Below are 5,581 nucleotides of genomic sequence, written 5' to 3' on the forward strand. Positions count from 1 at the left end.
TTCCTTTTTTCTAAAGGCCCAAAGTGTTTTTTTTTTATTTTGACTTTTTAAACTCAGTAATTTTACTAAACTTTCGTATCTTGCTGTTGGTTATTTGAGGTCAGTGGTCTCAGGTTTGCACTATGCTGTTTCAATTTGGACTCTCATATCCTTTTTTTAATTTCTAGGAATTTTTCTTGAATTATGTTTTTAATATTTTTCTTCCCTTGCTTCTATTATCTTTTTAAGGGACTCCTACTATCTGCATGTTTAATCTTCTTTGCCTATTTTCAATACTCATTATTTTTTCTCAAAGGTTTAAAAACATTTTTTTAAAGATTTATTTGTTCATTATTCTAGAGAGAGAGAACAGGAGCAGGAATGGGAGGAGAGGCAGAGGAAGAGGGAAAATCTCCAGCAGACTCCGCTCTAAGTGCAAAGCCTAAAGTGGGGCTCAATTTCATGACCCTGAGATCATGACCTGAGCTGAAACCAAGAGTCAAACACCCAATCTACTGGGTTACCGGGCACCCTTTTAAAATTTATTTCTGATTTAAATTTCTTCTTCTTCTTCTTCTTTTTTTCAATCAGCTATTTCTTTTCAGGAGCGATTTTTGTCTATTCACTACTATGTTCCTTCTAATTTAGGCTTCATTTTGATATAAACTTTTCTTTGACTTCTAATTGTTTTGTGAGTTCTGTTATCTCATTTCTGGGTCTTCCTAAGTATTGTTTACCCATATGTTATATCATTTTAGCTTATTTTGAGATAATAGGTTAATTCAGATCTGTTCCGTTGCCACATCTTTCTGGCATGCTTTGATTGTCTGTACGAATGTTTATTCTGCTTCTTACTCTATTATAGTCATTTTGTATGGGATTTGACCTCAATATTTTATGTTACTCTCTCTCTCTCTCTTTTTAATATGGAATGCTTCACAGATTTGAGTGTCTTCCTTGCACAGAGGCCATGCTAATCTTCTCTGCATCATTCCAATTTTAGTATATGTGCTGCTAAAATAAGCACGTCTGTTACTCGTTTTTAAGCAGAATTGGTTCTCCCGAACTTTCCAAATGAAGAAGTGTTCAGAAAAACTTTTCTAAATCTAGAGAGCTCCCCACTCTGTTGTTTTTGCATATTGTTCAAACATACGGTGCCTTTCTTTCTGAGCAAACTTTCCTGGATCCAGTCCCCTTCCCCACTGTGGTCTGGATCTTCTCTTCACATTTGTCTCTATTGCCCGTCCTGGACAGTTTTGATTCATTTCCTGAGGTTTCTCCTCTGTGTGTGCCCTGTTCTAGAAGCAAATCCCAGCAGGGCCATTTGGAGCATTCCTAGGGCTCGAGCTGCTACAGCCCTTCCAACCTTCTTCCCTGAAGCCCCTGTGTTCGCTATCTGTTGGAAGGGGCATAAACTGCTGCAGGTTTCAAATACTGTTCTTGGAATTCCCCTATGCCTTTGCTTTTTTGTTGGCTTTAAATCATGGTACACTTCTTCCATCATAGCACTTCAGCTACAAGTGGCAGATATCAGAAATTTTGTTACTGCCACTCGCTATCACAGTTGGAAGAACAATAAAGATTATACTCTAGACACTCAAGCATAAGCCAAGAGTGTTTGGTAACTAAACTTTCTCTAAAAATTAATGGTTTATAATGTGGTTGAATAAATACTCTAGATAAATAGGTTGACTGTCTCTGTAATTATATCATAAGCAGAAAGGAGGGTAAATGTTTTAGTATTATATCTTCATTTGGAAGATTTTGACTTGATTGTAATTTAGGCACAATTAATAATTTTTTAGTTGTCCTTAATAGCAATAATAAATGTTTAATTGTAAGCTATTAATTGAATAAAAAGACAGAATCTTAAATCTAGAGTAGGTCTGTTAATTTCTATATTAAAATAGAAATGAACTGAAAGATGATTTTAAATATCACTACTTTTTTAGGGGTTGGTTTAAGTTTAAAAATTAATCTTTAAAATGAACTGAAAATTCACATTTTGTGACAAGTGGTGAAAATCAAGTTATGAATCATTTATAGTTCACAGTAAATGAAAACATTGGGGAAAAAAAGGACAACCTTTTCAATGAGTATCATTTCCATTCTTGGGCTTGAATTCTTGGGCTGAATGCTGTGGGACCACGATCCCAGAGCAGTGGCCGGGAAAATGTCAGCTACAGCACAATCCGAGTGGGTGCCTGTGAATTCTTAGGCACTTACAGATGATTCCAAGCATCCATGGACTCTGGTTTCTCTCTCTTCCCCTCTGCTTGAAGGCTTTCTTTGGCACTTGAAGCATAGCTTGGAGGTACGGTGGATAGTAAATGCCTCCAGGAATAAGCTTCAACCAATGGAGAAGGGAATTAGTGGGAGTATACTTTACTGGGCTTGCTTCCCATGGTATCTCAGATGGGCCCTAGTGGGGAACACGGAGCATCCTGATCATTAATGAACCTTTGACTTTTCTCCCTTCCTTGGCTCCCTTTCCTCATGTCCTCCCTTGTGCTTCCTGGGATCATCTTTCAAAAAACTATCTTCACCCAAGTCTTTATCACGGTATCTGCTTTTGGGAGTTCCAAACTATGACATCAACTAGTTTGGGTATTATTTCCAAAAGTCTTAAACCTAATCCCCTACATCCTTTCTGAGGAAGAGCAGAGCCAGAAGAGATATAGGCAGAAAGCAAAAAAAAAAAAAAAAAAAAAAAGTCCATTCAAATGCAAGTTTCTTTTTTCTTTTCCTTCTTCTTCTTCTTCTTCTTCTTCTTCTTCTTCTTCTTCTTCTTCTTCTTCTTCTTCTTCTTCTGAGAGAGTGAGAGAGAGAGAACATTTCTCCAAGCATACAGGGATACAGGGGGAGGAAAAGGAGGAGACAGAAGGGTTGAGGGAGAGAGAGAGAGAGAATCTTAAGCAGGCTGAGCATGTGGAGCCCAATGAAGGGCTGGATCTCATGACCTGATCCTGAGATCATAACCTGAGCCAAAATCAAGAGTCAGACATTTAAATGACTGAGTCATCCAGGTGCTCCCAAATCCAATTTTCTGCTGAGTAGGTGAGATCCCACCTTATTGTGGAGACAAGGGGGTTGGCTAGCAGAGTCCCCTGGCATTAGGCTTAGGGTCACCAAACCAGTAGCCTTTGCTAGACTCCGTGTCCCCCATTGCCCCTCACTTGGCAGTGTGACTTTAGAGGGAGTGTACACAGATCTGTAGGCACGAGGATTATGGGCTACTTAGCATTTTATTTCTTAGCACTTTATTTCTCAGGTTGTTCTGATCTATACATATACCTCTTGGAAATTTTGTTAATGTGAGTGTGTTTCTATGTCCGATCAATCCTAGGTTCAGCTTCTGGACCTGCAGTGTTGCTGTCCAGGACCTGGCACATGGGGACGTCAGCCAGAGCATATCTGGCTTGTGCCCCTTCCAGGTGCAGTGGGGATGTTTAGTGGCTTTCTGGTGATAGTTCTGGCCTGCCTTTGCTCTTGCAGCAGAAATTTTGAGATGTCAGTGATTTGTTGATCCTCAGGACAGCACTAAGGCAAACTAGATGGATGGAGATTCCTCTTGTCACTCCTCCAGAGGGAATCCCACGCCCTCCGGCTCCCAGTGTCGATGCCTGCTCAGGGAAACGGCACTGCAGAGTCCCTGGATGTCTCCCCATCAGTCCTGTGTTGAATGAACATGTTCTTTATTTACCTCAGGACCTCTCCTTTAATTTGGTTATTTTTAAATACCAAAGTTCTTTATTTTTTTTTTATTTTTTTTTAATTTATTTATGATAGTCACAGAGAGAGAGAGAGAGGCAGAGACACAGGCAGAGGGAGAAGCAGGCTCCATGCACCAGGAGCCTGACGTGGGATTCGATCCTGGGTCTCCAGGATCGCGCCCTGGGCCAAAGGCAGGCGCCAAACCGCTGCGCCACCCAGGGATCCCCCAAAGTTCTTTAAATCTTTGTCTCAAATTCCTTTTCCAATCCTTTTCTTTGTTTCTATTTATGGTGTCTTGGAGCAAATGTCCATGTTGAGAAAACTGAGGCTAAAACCCGAGTTAGAGCCTCCCATGTTTGTATCTTAAGGACAGTTTCTCCCTTTGATTCCTGTGGCCACCTCCCTGATGGTCCCTACAAGTGCATCTACCTGCCCTCTAATTTTCTGCCCTCCAGGCTGGGACACTGGCTTCTCTTCTGGTTTCTCTTGGCCCAGGTGACAGGCACTGTCATTTTGCAAAAAAGCTTTTGGCAATAACCATAAGAACAGATCTTGTCCCAGCCATTCATCCACTCCACAGTCATTCAACCAGCATGTGTTGAATGGCTGCTATGTGCCAGGAAACACCCTGCCCTGCCCTCTGAGAGATCACAGTTGAGTGCCGCACGTGAACCAGTGAATTGTTTATTGGGAGCATATTGTATGCTCTGGGGATGATGGGCACACTGAGAAGAGACCTGGAGTCAAGTCTGAGAATCCATGACTCCCCAGCAGAGGTAACACTACCCCTTGGGGGATGAGTAAAAGTGAACTGGACAGAGGAGGAAACACCCTTCCAGAAGAGAAAACGTGAATGTGATTATAGCCACAAAGCCACCTGTGGTCTAGCAGAGGTGGAATGTGGGTGACCCAGAAGGGTAGGGAGCCATGAAATGGAACTGGAAGCATGGAAGGGTGAAGGTCAAGATGGGAAAGGCGACAATCATGGCAGATTCAGTCTCTCATTCTAAGGATTCCCCTAGAGACACCCCTCCATGTTGAGTGAGTATCAGCATGAGTGTATTTGTACCTTATTTACTTTTTTTGGAGAGGAAGGTGGTAGGGCAGAGAGAGAATCTTAGGCTGGTTCCTTGCTCAGCACAGAGCTGGATGTAGGGCTTGATCTCACAACCCTAAGATGCCTAACCAACTGAGCCACCCTGGTGTCCCTGTATTTGTACCTTAGAACAGAAGCAGGGGCTGCAATGGAAGGCTGGACTGAAGATGCCAGTCTGGAGGACAAGGAGTCTGAGCAGTGAAGCAGGTGATTCTCACCAGGTAAGAAGTGCTGAAAGCCTGACCCCAGACAGGGAAGAAGGATAGGAATTTGTAGAACACATGGGAGATAAGAGACCACACAAAAGCCAAGATCCTTTACCTAGATCTCTGGCTGTTGGATGGATCCTAAAGCAGGATTCACATGATGGGTAAGGAGGGGTCACTCCATTCAACCCACATCTCTAAGTCACAGAACCAACACCTAGAATACAATGATATTGAGTTGACTATTAGAACTTAATACAACACGAATAATGCTATTCTCCTCAGGCTTTAAGCCAGCACATACTAGAAAATGCATGAAGATTTTAAAATCAGGAGCACCTAGGTAGCTCAGTTGGTTGAGTGTCCAACTCTTGTTCTCTGTTCAGGTCTTGATCTCATGGTGTGAGTTTGAGCCCTGTGTTGGGCTCCATGTTGGGCATGAAGCCTACTTTAAAAAATATATTTTTAAAAAAGATTTTATTTATTTATTTATTTATTTATTTATTTATTTATTTATTTATTACAGAGAGAGTGCACAAGGTGGGGGAGGGGCAAAGGGAGAAGTAGATTCCCCCTGAGCAGGGAG

General features: G+C 41.8%; 1 non-coding gene across 1 annotated transcript; it reads right to left on the reverse strand.

Annotated features, from left to right (window-relative positions):
- Nucleotides 1-899: 899 nt before the first annotated feature.
- On the reverse strand, nt 900-1,006 carry LOC121485904. Its single transcript, XR_005986410.1, has one exon. It is a non-coding gene; the product is annotated as a U6 spliceosomal RNA (small nuclear RNA).
- Between the last annotated feature and the right edge of the window lie 4,575 nt (nt 1,007-5,581).

The sequence above is a fragment of the Vulpes lagopus genome, chromosome 2 (genome assembly GCF_018345385.1).
Source record: "Vulpes lagopus strain Blue_001 chromosome 2, ASM1834538v1, whole genome shotgun sequence".
Classification (NCBI taxonomy): Eukaryota; Metazoa; Chordata; class Mammalia; order Carnivora; family Canidae; genus Vulpes; species Vulpes lagopus.